The following is a 20,181-nucleotide window of genomic DNA, read 5'->3' as shown; positions in this document are numbered from 1 at the left end:
TGAAATAAGGCCACCAAGAGTCAACAGGTTGGTACCACCATGACTTCAGGATGTCCCAGTTTTGCAGGCACTCAGGCATTTAATTTGGTACACCTGTCCGGTCTAATCCCATTAAGTATAACTCTTTTCATATAAAGATTCACGATGCCAATAATCTTTTTTGTTGGCAAATTCCGGCAATTTCTTCAAGTCTGAGGCCGTGGTGCTCTGCAGGAAAAATGGTGGATTGGGGGTAAATTCCAGCCTCAAGCAAAGGAGTTATGAGCATCTCAGAATGGAGCGAGAGATGGAAAGAGGTGGTTTGGTGCAGTGGGTGCAGCAATGCAGGCGTTGTATCGAACTGTTCTGGTGTACAAGGAGCTGAGACATTTTATTAAAAACTAGAATTTGCTGCTTTCAATTGACCAGTTGTTCTAAATTCCAACCCTCACATATGGTCAGTAACTGAGTAGTGACCGAAAGAATGGTATTATGGATACAAAGGGTCGAAATTAGGTTTCTACCCAGAGATAGGGTGAGGAGGAGTTAGTAGAGTGGCTGCTCCTTTGTTTCGAAAAGGGCCAGCTGAGGTAGTTCGGGCATCTGGTGAGGGTGCCTCCTGGGACTGACCTGGGAATGCCTAGGTATCCCCCAGCAGGAGTGGGAATACTTTGCCTGGGAGAAGGACATCTGGAATTTCCTGCTTGGCCTGTTGCCACCACGACTCAACCTTGGATGATATGGATGTGGATGATGATGGATGAATAGATGGATGATGGCAGCATGAACATTGAGAATATCTGTATTCCTAATAAAGTGTATTATTTGATTCTGAATTCTCTAAATTTATCCGTTTATCCGTTTGAGTTTGGTTGCAAATCTTTTATCAGTCCAAGGATTTTATAATTCCACCTACAGCGTGGCTAAAATAGGGAAGATTGCTAGATTTGTGCGGAAAGACCTCTGGTAACGCTCCTTCACACAGCGCAGGTGAAGTTCCCCAAACTTTTACCACAAGGACGCATTGCCCATGACTTTGGTGCGCTCGGAGCATCAGGGGAAATCAGATTGAGCAACGGCGTCGTTGAGAGTATTTTCCTTTATAGAAGAGAGCGGTGAAGGCAAGTGGACCTAGCTCTGTCCATACACTAGCAGTATTTTATGTTCAGCTTGTGTCACTCTGAGACATTTTTGGTGGGAACCAAGATGATTATCTATTCAAGCCTGAAACATCTACTAGAAACTCACTCTTTACTTTAAAAAAATGCTTAATGGTTGCTGTTTATTGCCTACTTCCAACAACAAATATTGTTTTTTGTTGTTTTCTCTTTAAACCATGAGTGTTCCTTAATCTCATCTGAGTAGTACTTAAACTCGAACCAGGATGTGTTTAACAAGGTTATAATAATAATAATAATAACACATTTTATTTATAAGCGCCTTTCAAGACTCACAAGGACACTGTACAAAAACATAAAGACACAAAACAAGACAGAATAAACAAATGGAACAGTGCAATCACGGTGGATAAGCTTTCTGGAACAGTTGGGTTTTGAGTCTGGATTTGAAGAGAGGGAAAGAGTCAATGTTTCGGATGTCCGGTGGGAGTGAGTTCCAGAGTTGGGGAGCAGAGCAACTGAAGGCTCTGCTCCCCATGGTACTGAGGCGGGCCGAGGGCACAGAGAGGTGGATAGAGGAGGAGGATCTGAGGGAGCGGGAGGGGGTGGCAATATGGAGGAGATCCGAGAGATAAGGGGGGGCGAGGTTATGGATGGCCTTGAAGGAAATGTGTTAGGTTAGGTTCATTCTGGAGGGCAGGTACAAACGCTATGTGTTGTTTTTCACGTTGGAGGACTGAAAACACAGCATCTTGTATTACTACTATGGCAGCTTCATCAGATTGTCTCACAGGACTTATTGGAGCTCCAGGTTTCTCCATTAGCAGTGATTAGCTTTTAGATTTATGCTCCATCTACCTGGAACCAGTTTCCCTGAAGCTTTCTGCCGGGGCTGAAACGAAACAACTCAAGCCATCCTGTAGTGATGTCCGTGTTTCCCCTTAATAACACTTATTACTTATTGTTACTGACCGTGTGTCCATTTGGTTTAAATCAAGTTAGTCAAGTTTTTAAATCAGATGCCTGATTAAATCAAGTTAAAAACAAGAAAAATACCTATTAGTTTTCTCAGCACTCTTCTCTCGGGGTGTGGGAATGCATTTTTACAGTGAAGGTGTGAATTTGCGTATCATCGAAAATGTGTGTGAACAAAGGGTACTCGTAGCCTCCAGCTCTCTGTTCTTCCACGGTCTCCCTCTGCCTTTCACCTCTCTTCACCCTCCATTAAACACCAACATGCTCTCCTTATTTCCCCCATCATGCTCTGCTTCTTCATTGCCTCGACTCACTTTCTTGATATCCACCTCCTCTCTTTGAGAATTTCTATCACTCCATATCTGTATTTCTTGCTCCTGCTCTGCACCCACACGGTCACACTATATTCTGCACTTACACACTTTCACTACACTCTATCCAGCCTTCACATTTCTCTTTCCCTCTCCATCTTGTTCCACTTTCTAGTCAATCTCGCGCTTCTTCGCTCACCTTTATACCCACAAGAATAGGAATGGCTTGTCAATATTTCGTTTGAACACACAGGTACACACACACACACACAAGATCAAAGTTTAAAATGATGTGTTTAAAACATTAAAAAGATATAATAAAAAATCCAAACCCACAGTGTGTGAATCCAGCTAATACAAATTATGTTCCCTGAAGTGGTCCACACATTCTGCTTTTCTGGAAAGCTCTTTTATGCTTTTACAAATAGTTTGTTTTTGTGAACCCTTTACTGTCATGTGTTTACTGTTGTGGTCAAGCCTGCAGTAGCCCTACAGTAGATAACACTAGCCTAAAATGTGTAACCTCCAGTGGGTCCACTGGGTGCAATTATTTTGTCACTGTCCAGCATTGCAATAGTCAAGAGACAATCTGCAGCCGTTGTCACCGATGGGCAAAACTGTCTCTTCTATTATTCGACTCGTCTCTCTGAGCTCATTTGTATTCTTGACAGTTCACAATAGAAGTTGGCTTTGAGTCTGAACGGCATGTTCCTTTGGGTTTGTCACTGTCTCACCAATCTCTGAGAGACACTTGTACATGCTACTTAAAAAATATAGATACAAAGAACAGCCACAAAGAAGAAATGTGGCAGAATTTTTAGAACATCTTCCTCAGATATTATCCACATCCAGAGGATTTCAGATGTCCACACTGTCTGTACTAATAACGCCTCTGCTGTGTCTGCTCTGCCTATTGCTGATATAAACTGCATCAAGAGACAGAGGCTTGTGTTACTGCAGGTACTATTCCCCCTCTCTATATCGGTGCCAAGCACTGCGACAAGGAGTCCAGAGATGTTGTGTCACCGTTTTAAACCTCTCTCTCCCCCTCTCTCCTGGCAGCAGAGAGAAAATGCACTGCACAATCAGGGTCGAACAGAGATCCTATCATAATGCAGTTCATGCTTTCTTGTCCAACTCTAATCAGAGATTTCTGTACTGTGCAACATGAGATAAATCATGTTGTTGTTTGAAGTGACTTCATATATCTACGCTTGGATCAAACTGTTACAATCAATTTTATGGCACAGAATGAGTACAAAGGTTTTTCTTTTTAATGATGCTTCAGTTCCTATACATTATGTTTGGTGTTTAGAATATTCACTTCCTGCTTAATGTGATGGAATGGGAATACTTCCAAGATCACTGGACTACAGACAAATGGAAAAAAATCTGGAAATGCAAACATGCATTATTTTTCTCAGCGTGCACATACAGTGTATGTCTGTGAGGATGGTCTGTCGCCCAGATGATGGTGTGCCTCAAACAAAGTCAAAGCACAGGCAACTGGACTTGAGGTTTCTTCAGTCTTTAAGAAACCACAAGGCCAGCTCAACAGTGTCTGCGTCTAATCCATTCTGTTTTCTACATTATGATTCTTATCACACTGATGTGGAAGCATGGAGCAGATGCCCTGCTTTTTTGTGGATATCACACACACTGATAGATGGCTGGATGGGCACCAGCACTGTAGCAGAGACTTAGATGTAAATGTAGGGAAGCCTTTTCTCTTCTTTGTCTCATTTTGCTCGCACCACGCTTCCTGTCCCTTCAGCGTACACTGCATGCCTGTGCACCCTCGTACACGTGTGTGAGGGACAGTGTGTGCGTATGTGTCGGTGGTTTGCGCGATGAGAGGGCAAGAGCCATGTGATAGCTTTGCTGTCTGTCAGTCGCTGGAGGCTTTTCCTCTTGGCTGCTCCCAGAACAGGATTAACATTAAATACTTAGCAGCATTAGTCACCGAAACCTGGATAGCACACACCCACTATCATACTGGGGGAAAAAGTGCTGAAGATCTTTCAGTATTTTATGGTATTCTGTTTTAATATACAGTACAAACAATCAAAAAGCTCAGTATAAGCAGAGGCAACCAAACAACACAAGCAGGACGGACAATCAAATTAGAATAAGATGTATGGCCCTGATAAGTTGTTTTGAGACTACAAGACGGCTTTTAGTAGAACAGTGAGCCATGTATGTGAGTTTAAACTGTTAATAAGAAAACTTTAAATCTTTAAAATATGAATAAATAAAAATTTTAATTTGCATCTTTGATGAGTTCATGAAATCATGAAACGAGTAAAAAGGGAGAAAAAGGGAGGAAATCAGAGGTCAGATATATAGACTATTAAAATATAACACTAAATCATTAAAGTATGATACTAGCCTTGATATAAATTAAAAAATGTTTCCTGTAGAAGATGCTTTTATGTGTATTTATATATCCATCATGTACAATGAGTAATTTGTTCAGGAATAGCATCCAGAGTCTGACGTTGGAGTTGGATCACATTTAAAGCTTTGATGTGGTTAGTCAGCACAGCGGGATATTTAGATCCTTAAGCATATCTGCTTAAATGACACACAGCCTGTAACTTAAAAATGACGGATGATACAATAAAGCGAGTAAGAAACCGAAATAAGTTTTACAACTTTTCAGGACTAATATGGAGCTATAAGGATTTTCTTAGTGGGGCTCTGACACATGAACACGCAAACCCATGTGCAGTTTCACAAGGACACACACACAGTAGTGACAAGTGCAAATGGAACAGAGAGATAAAAATGAGGCTGACCAGAGGAGCCAGTGTCACAGCCATGAAATAATGTATTGCTCTAATACTGAACCCGAGTGGTGTTCAGTTATTGGACTTCTGCGCGCATCGCAGTCTGTCCATAACTAACACCATGTTCGAACATAAGGTTGTTCATTGGTGCTCTTGGCAGCATGACGGCCTAGGTTGTAGGTCAATGATTGACTTTACAGTCGTATCATCTGACCTGCGACTGTATGATCTGGACACTCATGTATAGAGAGGAGCAGAGCTGTCAATCAGATCACCACCTGGATCAGATGGCAGGGGAGGACGTCGCGCAGACCTGGTAGGCCCAAACAAATAGTGAGGGTCTGCTGGCAACGCTTGGTGGAAGAACCAGTCAAGATGGCCTTCAACTCCCACTTCTGGCAGAGCTTCAACCACGTTCCGGGGCCGGTGGACTCATTCATTGAGTCTGAATGGGCCATGTTCTGCTCCACCATTGTTGAGGCTGCCGTTGTGACCGCAAGGTTGCTGGTGCTGGTCGCAGTGGTAATCCCCGAACCCGCTGGTGGAGGGAAACTGTCAGGCTGAAGAAGGAGGCCTACAGGGCATGGTTAGTCTGTGGGTCTCTGAAAGCAGCAGACCGGCACCGGATGGCTAGGCAGTCCGGGCAGGGCAGGCAAAAACTCGGACATGGGAGGAGTTCAGTGAGGCCATGGAAGAAGACTATCGATTGGTTCCGAGGAGGTTCTGGCAGACTTTCCGGCGCCTCAGGGGAGGTGCCAGAAGATTTGTTCATTAGGAGCTGCTGACGTCGTCTTGGGATATCATCGGGCGGTGGAAGGAATACTTTGAGGAGCCCCTCAATCCCACCAACAGAGTTGGAGGGCCAGGGGTTGGACTGTCCAATCTCTGGGGCAGAAGTTGCCGAGGTAGTGAAACAACTCTGCGGTGGCTTAGCTCTGGGAGTGGATGAGATCCTAGAGGATGAGATCCTAGGTATCTCAAGGCTCTGGATGTTGTAGGGCTGTCCTGGTTGACACGCCTCTGCAACATTGCGTGGACATTGGGGGCAGTGCCTCTTGAGTGGCAGACAGTGGTGGTGTTCCTCGTCTTTAAGAAAGGGGACCAGAGGATGTGTTCCAACTATAGGGGGATAACACTCCTCAGCCTCCCTGGCAAGGTCTATGCCAGGGTGGTGGAAAAGAGGGTCCGGTCGATGGTTGAACCCCAGATCGAGGAGGAACAATGCAGACGTGGAACCATGGATCGGCTCTTGACTCTTGCTAGGGTGCTAAAGGGGACATGGGAATTTGCCCAACCGGTCGACATGTGTTTTGTGGATTTGGAGAAGGCTTACGACCATGTCCCCAAAGGAATCCTGTGGGGGGAACTCCGGGAGTATGGGGTTGATGGCCCCTTGCTAAGGGCCATTCAGTCCCTGTACCAAATGAGTGCAACTTGGTCCAGTAAGTCGGACCTGTTCCCAGTGAGAGTTGGACTCCGCCAGGGCTGCCCTTTGTCACCGGTTATGTTCATAACTTTTATGGACAGAATTAGTAGGCGCAGCCGGGTGGGGGAAGGTGTCGGGTTCGGTGATCAGAGGATCTCTTCCCTGCTTTTTGTGGATGATGTGGTCCTCCTAGCTTCATCAAACATCCTCAGTCAGAAAAGAGTGGATTGCACACTCCGGGTCGGGGAGGAGGTCCTGCCTCAAGTGGAAGAGTTCAAGTATCTCAGGATCTTGGTCACGAGTGAGGGTAGCATGGAGCGGGAGATCGACAGGTGTATCGGAGCGGCATCTGTAGTGATGCAGGCGTCCATGGCAAAGAGAGAGCTAAACCGAAAGGCGAAGCTCTCTCTTTACCGGTTGATCTACATTTCAACCCTCACCTATAGTCATGAACTTTGGGTAATGACCAAAAGAATGAGATACAAGCAGCCGAAATGAGTTTCCTTCGCAGGGTGGCCGAGAGAAGCTCAGAGTAGAACTGCTGCTCCTCCATGTCGAGAGGAGTCAGTTGAGGTGGTTAGGGCATCTGGTAAGGATGCCTCCCGGACGCCTCTCGTGAGAGGTGTTTCGGGCATGTCCCACCGGAAGGAGGCCTCGGGGCCAACCTAGGATACGATGGAGGGATTATATCTCTCGTCTGGCCTGGGAACACCTGGGGATTCCTCCGGAGGAGCTGGTGAAAGTGGCTGGGGAGAGGGCTGTCTGGACTTCCCTGCTGAGGCTGCTGCCCCTGTGACCCGGATCCGGATAAGCTGGAGAACACGAGACGAGATGAGGCTCTAATACTCTGACAGAGAAAGCTACTACCTACACACACACACACACATAAAGAAAATGACTTCCAGAGGTGATGTGTCATTTGAGGCTGACAACAAAGAAAAATATTTGATTCTTTTTTTAGAGATAAGTCGATCAATCAATCAGACTTTATTTCATACAGCATACAACATTTATACAGTAATCCCACCTGCACTCCCCAAACACCCCTCCCCCAACAGAAACACACACCCACACATACACAGACACACACACAACTTAATAATCCTGCGAAGCACTACAAATAAGAACACCGTTCATTAAAACAAGGACAAGAACTGGAAACGTTATCGTAGGTGAGGAAACACCAGAGGCTGGATAAAACCAACAACAGCACGGTAAAATCAGTCAATAAGTATAAACTCCAAAGTAGTAGAAATGAAATAAAACATAAGAGCACAAAGTGAGAAAAAAACTAACTGAAAATAATAAAAATGCTAAAAGGTAAACGAGAGAGAAAGTGATAAAATTACATTAACAACAGAATAAAAATGCCAACTACTAAAACAATAAAAGATCAAAAAATATCATATCGCAAAGTAATTGTGAAAATTCTGATGTCAAACTGCTTTATGCTCATGAGTAGAAGCATGGGACCCCTGCTGGATACCCACATGAGAGAAACCCAGTGAGTAATATAGCTGCTGCAGCAAATTCCTGGCTTGCACACAAGATGTAACAGATATACACAGCCCAGAGCACAATTTACAACAAACAGATGTGTGGTGTTTATGATGCATAATAGTTATTCTTTTATTCTCCAGTTATTTAATCTGGAAACAGGAACTTCTCCTTGGATGATAGGCAGTGCAACTTGATGGAGACCTTCAGAGCACAGACACAACTGTTCTGGGAGCTCGGTACGAATTATTTTCTGTCTTTAAAGCACAAAGAACATTGTCTCTGTAGTTTCCGTTTAGATAGCTTAGTTTATTGTTTGTTGGCAATATAATCCATTATTAACATCGGCAGCCCTAAAGGGGTGCTCATATGTAGACCACAAGGTTGTTTGTCATTTCTTGCTTTTTTTTTACACAGAGACTAGTGATTCAGCATTAATTAATTTTACTGCAGTCAAAGAGATGAAAGAGGTTCATAAGTAAGTTAGTAAATGAGGACTGGATGCATTGTGAATGGATGCTGAAGAATGTAATGTTGTACCTTCGGCAGAAATTAAACGCTGTCTCACTAACCTTGTTCTCAATCACTAGCTCTGACACCTCAGCTACCTTGATTAGATAAACATCCAGATGTGCCGTTATGAAGAAACGCTTTGAACAAGGCAGTGAGTTTCAGGAAAGAGGCATCTAATTTGATGAAACATTGAATGTTCATTCATTCATTCATTTTCTGTAACCGCTTGTCCTCTGGAGGGTTGCGGGGAGTCTGGAGCCTATCCCAGCTGCCATTGGGCGAGCCTATCGCAGGGCTAACACATAGACACAGACAACCATTCACACTCACATGCACACCTTCGGCCAATTTAGAATCACCAATTAACCTAACCAGCATGTCTTTGGATGGTGAGAGGAAGTCGGAGTACCCGGAGAGAACCAACCTTGCTGTGAGGCATCAATGCTAATAACCACACCACTGTTCTGCCCGGAAACATTGAATGTCCCTTCCTAAAATGTAACAAGATTTGTTCATTAGGTATGTGACCTAAGAAACCCTGTTAATCTGCATATGTGTGTTTCAGGCTGTTATTGGGACACGGCTGTTTTAAGGTAGAAATTCCAAGTCATCACTTTCACTGCTTATTTCAGATATGATATGTCTTTTAGCAAAGCATGGCATAAAAACATGAGATGGACACGTTAACAAGGATGATTTTCAATGAAGGGGCTATTAATGAAATTTTTCCTTTTGTCTCAGTTCATCAGTGTAAACTGAACTCACCTAACCTGAGCATATATATATATAAAAAATATAGGATCATAGGTGCAAATTTACAGAATTATAAAAAAATATAATCACATGTACATTATAATCACGTAAGATAAAAAAATGTGAAAATTTCATATTTCATGTCATTACAAATATTTTTACTTCCATACAGAGACACTGCATGTAAATGACACATGCATTTATATTGTTGTGCTCTCTCTGTAAAGTGTATGCAAATAAAATCAAGTAGAGTTAGTTATAGAGTCAAATCAAGTCAATTTTATTTATGAAGCCTGATATCATAAGTCACACATTTTCCTCAAGGGGCTCTACTGCGTGTACAGAATATGATACCCTAGATATACTTTGGTTTCGGATATGGAAAACTAACCTCAAGAAAAGCAAGACAGACACACCTGCAATGGATGTGATGTGTTCAAAATAAAGCAATATAGAAGAATTAGAGTGGGAAAACCAGGGGATACTGTATGTGACATAAAAATACATTTCTATTCTATTATTTATTGTTTTAACTGATTTGTGGTATTTCTTTAATTTCAAGCAGTTTTTAAACCTTATATTCAAATTTGAGACTTCTTGAGATAACTAGGCCACAGTGGAGGATAACTCTGTATTATTAACTGGAAATAGAAAGATATGCGAGGGCTGAAACTGCCATGGATTCCACCTAAATCACAGTCTTGACCTATTCTTATTCATTTATGCATGGCGCCAATCAAAGAAGCCATTACTGAGAGTGAGGGTTTAGAAAGCAGGCCGTTTCTCAAACATCATCACTGCCAAGATGGATGGCGCTGGCGCGGTTGCCGTGGTAACCACGAACTGGCCATTTGCCAGGATCCATAATGATTTCCCATCAGCTGCTGCATTGAGAGGAGAAGGGACCCTCGCTGGTTCAGAACAGGCTCATGTTAGATTGCACAAGAATCCCCCATGACCTCATCACACACACACAGATACGGTCCATATATTGTATAATCCTGGTATTACATGGCAACGCTTCACGCTAGAGCCAGAATAGACAGCTCTCTCTGACACACACAAACATTATGCACATATCTATCTCTGAGACACTTCCTCTCCAGCAACTAAGACAGACAGATTTTATTTCCTTACTCTGAACCTTTCTCTTTGGTTTATGTTGGTAAAGAAGGTTTTTCAACATCTCTGTGCTCTCCTTGCTCTGCAGCCTCTAAGCACAGAGTAACCCAAAACAAAACATGTGCAAAGGAGTGTGCACAGTTTTATGTGGGTTCTTCTTTGTGTGTGTATCCGCCTTTAAGTGCAGGCATGTGTGAACTGAGCAGACTGTGTCCGGGGAAAGCTCTTCTACTGTCTGTGAATGAAATGAATATCTGCTGATTAAATGTATGTCTTTTAAAGGGAACTGTTTTCAGACAGTTCACTTCATGTGAGTGCAAACTATTGATCCTGATTACATCGCTTACTTTTTTCAGATCTCTTTCTAAAAATGTGCCTCTATTGCATTGGCATGCTGATGTTAGCATTTACCATAAAGCACCACTTCACGGATCTCACTTCACCACCCACCTGTCTCCTGCTGTTCTTCTACAATATAAATATATACCCAATTACATTCCATCTCCTACACTGTGAATCTTGTGTCTTCCATAATAAATATCTCTTCTGGGTGGAACTGAAGGATTTGTTGTCATCCACTCTCTTGAGTTCCGCATACACAAGTGTATAATTATTTATGCTACACGTTATCCAGTCTTTCACAAATTTAGGAATCTCTAAAGAAATTCAAAAACAATAAATTATTTTTAGTAGAATTAGTTTCCTACATTGAATTAATGATGTATTACTTCATTTTTAAAAGCCTTATAAGCCATAGACAAAGTCAGTGGCTCTAAAGATGGAATTTAAAAAGAAAATCACCTTGTGTTTCTCCTTGAAGAACATTTGACTCTTTATGGATGTACTGTACATGTCCCCAAATGAAAGACAAATGAAAGTGAGATGTAGCATCAGGGGAGCTGAACTCCTAATGCTTGTGTGACAATTTTGGTTGTAACCTTGGAGTAACCTTTGCTGGCCATGAAAGAGCAGCCTTAGAAGTATCCGTGTGTAAGCATACTATATGTGTGTGCGTCTGTATGATCATATTAAGTCACAGACGGCATGAAAATCACATGGACAGGTCGTGAGGCGTCCAGTGCTGTAGTGTCCCTACCTCCACAGAGCGTCCACAATGCAGCTAGTCTAACTGAAGCTCATGCTGACAAAGCTAACAGACGTGCACGCTTGGCTTCTGTGTGTTCCTGCTGTTTCAACAACAGCAGCAGTCCTCCTCCAGATTCACCCTTTTTCCTACCGTATTCCCTTTTCTCTTCACCCGCCACCTGCTCCTCCTTCCGAACCCCTCCCCCCCAGTCTTGTATATCATCACTTCACTTTGGAGCTCAGCAGCACCCCACCGGAGTAACCATGGAAACAGTGGAACAACAGCAGGTTGGCTGTTGCTGCTGCCTGGAGGCGTGGCATGTCAGCCACCCTTTGCTCCTCTCCCTGCACTCCCGGCAGTCTATAGTATCTCAGCTGAATCCATGAATCAGGAATGTCCTATTGAATGTCAGTCAGTCTGCATCACAACAATAACAGAGGGCGGATATGTATTGTACTTCTCACCAGTGTGCTTCACCATAGCAACAAGAACTGATGTTCATGCACTATACAACATTTACAGTCTTACAATCTGGAAACCTACCAGCATTAACTTTGGCATTTGTTGCTAAGGGACACATATACTGTACTGTATGTGCTGCTCTCAGAGCCTCCAAGGTTTAAGGCGCAGTCTCAAATACGGACTTCATAAGCATGCTCAATAAAGTATGTGCAAAGGGATAGATGAATCAGTCCAAGTGGATGTTGCGCAGTTCATCAGAATGGGCCTTAAAGTATACACTGGGGAGGAGCCGCGCCATATAACCATCATTACCATCCTAAGCTTGACTATATTATCTTGCAGCGTTAAGGCTGATGTAGCTGCTTCCCACATTCCTCGAGAAATCCTTCAGAAAATAATGTTCTAAGCCCCAGCATCTGAAGTATGGTCAGCTTTAGAGACTGAGTTTACTGCATTTCTGCACGTTTCCAAATTAAAACCACCGCCTGTAAAGAAAGAAATGGACAAGCTCTCTGTAATGTCACCCAAAGGATACCCGAAGAGGAGATTTTAAAACTGTGTGGTGGTTCTGGTCATCGCAACCTTGGCAGTGCCCAACTTACTCTGTGCTAATTCAAAAATGGACAAAGAAGTGGAGCATGGGTGGAGCTGAGGTGATATGATCCCCGTACAGTTGTCAAAAATGGGCCAGAATCCATTTCATGTACCGGGCTGTAAACCTGTTTCTATAAGCCATAAAGTTGGGCATTTTAACAAAACGGTCTTTGTGGACTGACTTGTTTCTGAAGCTGAACCTCAAGTGGCCTTTCAAACTGTAGGCTACAGAACTTTAGGTTTTGTCACTTCAACAGACTTTTCTCAGAAGTTGCCATGTGATTAAACCCAGGAAGGTTGTGTCACTGGATGATTATGGATCATTAAATAATCAAGGAAACTAAATTATGCAACAAACTAATTTATTAAAACAATTTTTTTACATCTTACAGCTTTTTTGTTTTGAACTGCCTCTTTCTTCCTTCAGCAATTATTCAAACGAACAAATAAACTCCTTGAATAAAGGGGTACTGAGAAAAATTAAAGTGCAATGTCCCTGAATACTGCTGCGGTTTCAAATTTACCGATATAGTCAACATCTTGACTGTTTCTGTGTGAGCAAAACAGGAAGTGAAGATAAGCAGTTTGTGAACTCTGGGCTTCCCCTAAATTAGTTTTTAATCCTACAGTTACATCTCCACACAAGTATAGGTTAGTGTGTGAAGAGGTTCTGACTGCTTAAGACTTGTATTACTGTAGAACGCTCACTCCATCAATTATTTATTCATATAGCACTTTTAATTTACTAAGGCACAGTGATTCAAAATGCTTTACATAATGCATTTAACACATTCAAATCAAAGCAATAACAACCTTTTTATTTAAATGCAAAAGCCAAGAAGACAACAGATGCAGGATAAAAAGGCACATGGTTCCATGACGATTTAAGGTTCAGGAAAAGGCAGTGACGGAGAAGTATCTTTAATGCCTTTGTACGTGTTGATGGGCATGTAAATAAAGTAATAAACAATAAGGGAGTATTCTACAGATAAGTAAAGACCCTACACCATGGCCCTGTTTGGTCAGGTAGTGTTCCTCGAGCAAAGTGTTCATTTCAGACAAAGTGACTGAAGCGAGAAAGAAGAGGTGAGGTTAAAAAACCCTTGACCTGTTTCTGGGAATCGCAAGGATGGTGAGAAGACAACAGATCTGATTGGTTGTGAGTGAGCTGAGGGAAAGAAAGAAAGAGCAGGGAGAGGAGAGGCTGCTCTGTGGCTTTTCCTGATTTAGATCACCATCGGGCCTTTTTGTGTCTAGTGCAGGGGCATGGCACGGATACACGAGAACAAGCACACACATAGGCTGCCACTTTTCATCTGACGAATGCTTCTTTGATGCGGCAAATAAATTAAAAAATGAAAGAGAAAGCGTGTGAAAAAATACATAAATGTTTCCTTTTAATTTTCTTGATGTTTGCTCTGTCTACTTGCTGCATTACTAGATGAAGTTCAGACTAAATCAACTAGAAGACATGACATATGTACACAGAGGAGAAGAAGAGAATATCCGATATTACTGCAATGTATGCTTAAACAATGGACAGATGACCTGGTCTCTACTGTCCATCCCAATGTTATGACACATTGCCACTGTGACTCACCAATCCAGAAGCCAGAAAATGTTCTCGCTGTATTCACTTAAAATGTGTGTATGTTATCTTTTATCATTTTTTGCTGTGTAATGCAAAGAACTTAGTTTTGTTTTGTTCATCTTCAGTGTTGTCTTTCTTTAAGAGTTCGTCAAGCTGTCGGAAATTAACCAGCACATATTCATAATAACAGCCACACCTCATACACTGCAGCACGTACAGTATATGAGTGCGTGAGGATGCAAGGGTGCAAGCAAGCTATGTTTCATCTGGAAATGAAACTTACTGACCAAACTTTAACTTCAAACTTCCACTCAGAGTTCTGATGGGCACTATTGTGGCCTCAGCGGTGATAACTCACGAGCAAAAGGCCAAAAATTCACTGCAGTGTGCTGCAGTTAACCAGCCACACATTCATCCTGGATCCGGCTGCAGTGACACCAACAGCTGAATCAGGCTTTCAGTCCTCTGCTGACAGGATAATCTCGCCCTGCAGCCAACCAGATTTAATGGGAATGAGTGGTGGACACACGGCGTAGAGAGAGTGTTTGTACTATGTATGCATGTTTAAGAGTGACAGATGGAGTGAGGTGTTGGGCTGGTGGGTGTGTACTGTATCCTTTTATCAGCATCAGCTGCATCTCCATCCAAAATGTAGAGTGTTGTAGTACATTGAGACAATTCTAAGTGTCCCAGTGTGGGAGCTAACGCTATTCAGAGCTCAGTAAGCAACATTATAATGGACTTTGTTAGATGAAATTAAAGAGGAGGAGGACAATTGAAAATTAGGCTTTATCCATATTCTTGGATGTGTTTGAGAAAAGGATGACCCAATCAAGATTTTTGCCAGATCTGATCTTAAATAAACCAAATTTCCTCCCCTGGAGATTAATAAAGGCTTTTCTTTTCTTACTTAGTCTCCTAGATCACATGTGCACCATGCAACTGTAATAAGTACCATTTACAATGAAGCCTTTCTCTGAGTGTATTTGGCCTGTTCTGTTCTTTTTGTTTGCTGGCAAAGCAAGTCAGTAGGACTTGAATAACGATAAGTCTTCTTCTTTTTTTGTCAGGTTTGAGGCTAGCCAAAAACCGTTAAAACAGAAAAGGAAGAAGATGTTTTGACGCTACAGGGACGTGCTTTTGGTTTATGGCAGACCTAAAATAAAAAACTACAAAAGATCGGGCTTGGCTGAAGCCTGATACCGATCTGATCATTTTAAAAAATTTTAAAAATGGATCGGCCCCGACAGTGATCTCTTGATACTGATCGGGACATCCCTAGTTTTCTGACTGAAATCAACGGAGACAACACAGAAGAAAATGTGGCGGTTTAGGAGAACGTTTAGGAGAAAGTTTCCTTTGGTTTGTATGTATGTATGCATTTATGTACACAAATAAATCCCTGAACAAAGCCAATAAGGACACATGTAGAAAAAAATAAGTCGTTGAAAATATGATTTGTATTTCACCGTTGCTTTGAGAAAGGAATTACAACACAATACAGACTCTGTCTGCTTCTCAGACCTCAGAGAGTAGCGATTTCTTCAGCAAATGTCTTTGCTGTCAATCTTTTAAAAGGAAAGTGTTGAATGGAAACTATTTCAGCCTGCTGCAAGAAGATGCCGATTACTGCAGTTTGACAAATGGAAGAATGAATAAGGTTTTCATTGTATTCAAAAGTCAATCAATTTAGAGAAGATAATATGCTGAACTGGATAATTGAATATTTTTTTAATGATCGGATTTCAACTAGCCTGATTTCCTTATTTGTTCTTTCAAATATTCACGCTTTTTGGTGTGAGTTTAATGAATAAACACTGTAAATCAGTGCTAAGCCACAGGCCTTTAACATCTGTTTTCCATCCACTGAAAACTCTTTATACCCTAATAAAATTATCTCAGACTACACTTAGCTTTTCTTCCAGTGTTGGTGGGAAAGCTTCTTTGCCTTATAGCCAAAAAAACTCTCTAAATCAAACTAAGAAAACCAGCAAACTGTCATTCAGAGTGAGGCGGGTGAGCAACACTTTCAAGTCAAGAAGCAATTAAAGAAAAGAAAGGCCTCTGCAAGTGATTATGGCCACAAGCTTCATTCAGCGCCTTCTAATTTATCAACCGCACACACAAAAGATGATACATCTCCCTGAAAAACAGAGATGAGTGCTCCACGACTCGTCTCAAGCTCATTGAACAGGGGTGTCTGGGTGTCGCAAGCCGTGATTTGAAGGAAATTAATTTGGGTGACACTTAAAGGACGGCGCGTCTCCATTTCAGGACACAATATTCCCACTACAAAGTAAACACATCTAAACGGTGACTGCAGAAAAAGAGTCAGCTGGCATCCGTTGGTTTGGACAACTGTAATTAAAGCTAAAAGATGTACTTCCCCTGTGACTGTAATCAGTCAGCTTTTATGAGCACACATGTGTGGCACATCGGTTACACTACATTAAGGAGAATCTACTGTAAAGTAAGACTCTGACTCTAGCCTCTAACCTTGCTTTTACAACAGTCTTAGTAATTCCACTCATGCTACATCTGAGCAGTCCTCTTCTCTAAAACAGAATTGTTGCTTAAATATCTCCCTGCCTAAAGCTCTATCAGCCCTCCACTCGGTAATGTTCTCACTTACATATCAGCTGGGTGCAGTGGCCTGGGGGGAAGAGCAGTTCATACAATACGACCTTACACAACGTTTGAAGAGAGCGGATGAGACAGGCGGCGGCACCCGCAGACTTTATTGTGCACCCACTCCTCGCCTCCCCTCTCCGAGAATAAAGCAAAGTCCAAGTTATTTAAAGCCCTACTATGCTCCCAGTATCAAACACTCCCCACCTCCTGGGTTTGAAATGTTCATGTAAAGCTTGATTATTTCCTCCTTTATGGACAACAGCAGCTGAGGTCAGCTCAAATCCTTCTCAGTTACAGGGTTCATAAAAACCTTTCAAACATGACCTGCATCATACTCACCCTCTCTGCTGTGCATTGAATCATGACACCACTCACGTCCATGTCCAATAATGCCTTGGGCTCAGAAGCTGCACTGAGACAGATTTTCATGACTGTTGTTCATTGTAAATCTGCATTATTGACCTCAGTCTGAATGAAATGCCAAAATGATTCAAAAATGCAGACAGAATATTTGCATAAATGATAATAATACATGGCCTTTCTTCTTTAACTCATATTCTGCAGTATTGCTATAAACTTTTTCACTCCACCCAATAAAGGTGTATAGTATAAGCGGTTGATGAATGTAAACTACAAATGTCACTGGAAAAAGAAGAAACGCCTGAATCTGAAGCTCACCTCGACTTTTCATCGTTGTTGTTTAGCCTGTATATTTACAGTTTTGGTTCGCTCTCACGTTGTTGTTTTCAAGTGCAGCAGGCTGCAGTTTACAAGGGGAAAAAAAGCTCTTCAGAGCCGCTGTGAACTACCTGCTCAGCCCCCAACAGCACACAGTCACAGATAGTGACTGTCTGGTGAGCATAGTTAAAGGATTTAGCAGCTAAACAGACATATTTCCCTCGGGAGGCGGGAGAGACCAAAAATAGAGCAAAAAGAGAGTGAGGCACGGAGTTACACTGCGTTCACGTCTGTTCTACCAAACTAAAACGGCCCTAATATATCAGTTATTGCATGATTGCTCGTTCTAAGAACTACCCTGTGATGTCTTTGCATGCAGCTTTAAAGACATTTATTTTAATGTAAATAATCACTGTATTCATCAACCTTTCCCGCTGAGATTAAAATTTATGTCATTTAAAAAAAAGTATATACCGGCCTCATCTTATGGGTGCCCACATAAGGAGTTATAGCTATTGACAAATACATTAAGAAACTGTATATCTGCTGCTGCTTCGTAGTGCATTATAAATAATTGAATAAATGCTTATATACTTATGAATGCTCAATAGAGGGTTTAGAATAAAGTGTTCCCCATTCATTACTTATTAAAGCAGATGGAAACCCACAACATGCCCCGATGTAGACTTCCTTGAGCGATATGCCCTCCTTTCATTATGTAGCTAGCATCATGTAGTATATTTTGTGGTGTTCTTCTGACTTAGATATCATTGCGGAATTACACTTGTATTCTGGACCATGAATTCATTTGGTGGCATCGTGCAGCAAATCACACAGACGAACTTCAACTTCAAGTAGAAAGTTAGATCCCAAATGCTTGTGTTAAAACTTTTTTAGTCATCTTTAGAAGGAAAACCCCTTCAGCCCTCAGTGTTTTAAAACCTCACATTATAGAATATACCATGATCTGGATGACTGAGAACCTTCACAGACATATTGCCACAACCATGTCAGTGAGGATAATCTTTAAAAGTGTCAGTAAAACCTACAGCACCCTTGAACATGTAGCAGAAACAGCAACTGCATTCACTTTAATTTTCACGTGGAGCAGACAAAAGAAGGACAGCACAGTGAAGCAGAACTTGAATCATGGAGCAAACTGAATATACAGGATATTTATGGCAGAACCTTATTTGATTGAACTGAATAAGCCAGGAGGGTGAGTCAGCGAAAACAACCCTGAACTCTGAACATGATTGGACTCCGTTATTGCAGAGCTATGACGGATCTGGGAGGATACTGGTTTTTGGTTTCGTCCTCGTGTGGGAAAATCCAAACCATAAATTGTGATGATGTTTAGGCTGCAGACATTAATACTGTCATCCAAACGAACCCAATTTAGTTTCAAAACCACACATTGTGCAGTCATTCCCGTAATTCTGAGCCAACCCTGTAATTGTCAAGAAAACTAATTCAATTTGCCTCGTGAACAGTAAAAACCGAAATGTCTCAACAGGCTGCTAATGAACAACACTGATTGAAACAAAACACATTAAGTAGAAACTAGAAGTGGAAGCATATATAGAAACAGACTTTTCTGACTCTGATTAAGGGGGTGGTGAGATGTTTCCACAGCCCTCTTATTACCAGAATAATTGTACGGCAACACCCAAGAAAAGCATGCTAATGAGCGCGCTTTGCATTGTGTATCCACAGCGGTCCACACGGCACATTCATCATTTCATCAGTGAAAGAATAAACAACAGAGCAACGCTGACTCCCAGTGAGCTGAAGATTACCAACATGGCCGAGCGCTTCCACGGAGCGACAATAATTACAGTTTGTGTGAGATTATGCAACGTTACACACCTCGAAAAAGAGCAGCTGAACTCAGATGAGCAACTTCACTGAGTAACCTCATCAGAGCTGCATTCTGGGACTTCATTGGTGATCGCCATCTCAGAATCATTTCTTTATTTAATCTAAAGAAATGTAAAGGGTGTATGTGCACCTATGAATGTGGCTGAAAATTATTACTGTCAAAGTCCTCTGAGGATAACTGGAATACCCCCTGCTTTACCCTTTTGCAAAAGATTTCCTTTTCACACAGAAATATATTCCTTAAAAAATCAGCTAAATCATTTTGTACTGAGATGGCCCCAGAAGAGTAATACTTCTGCAGGTAATGTGATTTATGGTTTTGCTCTCAGATGCGTTTTATTTTTAAGATGTAGGAAATGAAAGGCATTTGGCAAACTCTCCATTTGCCCCACTAACATTTACTTTGCTTGTAACACCACAGCCTGCATAGTAAATGTACAGTACAATCATACTCACTGAGCACACACTGAGATAAATAAAAACGGTGAGGTGGTTAAAGTACAGTAAAATAATAACTGCATTACTAATAACATTATGTTTTGCGTTTGTTTTATGAATGAAATTCCTTTCTGTGCTAAGCTAAGCAGCTATAGGCTGAAGCTTCATTCTGAATGAGTGTCCCATTTAACTCTGAACATCAATAAGCACAATTCTTAAAATACAGATGTATAACCACCCCTGACTGAGGAGGAAAAGCCTGCGTTAATTAAACGAAACCACAGTCGTTTTGAGTATGTGTGACTTTTTCACCTTGATGTTTCCACATATTTAATT

At 41.9% G+C, this 20,181-nt stretch overlaps 1 protein-coding gene across 1 annotated transcript in view; it reads right to left on the bottom strand.

The window, feature by feature from the left end:
• Nucleotides 1-20,181, bottom strand: part of fam189a1 (family with sequence similarity 189 member A1) — a 92,477-nt gene that overhangs the window by 49,689 nt on the left and 22,607 nt on the right. The window lies entirely within an intron of this gene.

Source organism: Chelon labrosus (assembly GCF_963514085.1).
Source record: "Chelon labrosus genome assembly, chromosome: 3".
Lineage (NCBI taxonomy): Eukaryota > Metazoa > Chordata > Actinopteri > Mugiliformes > Mugilidae > Chelon > Chelon labrosus.
This window is presented reverse-complemented; position numbering and strand designations above follow the sequence as displayed.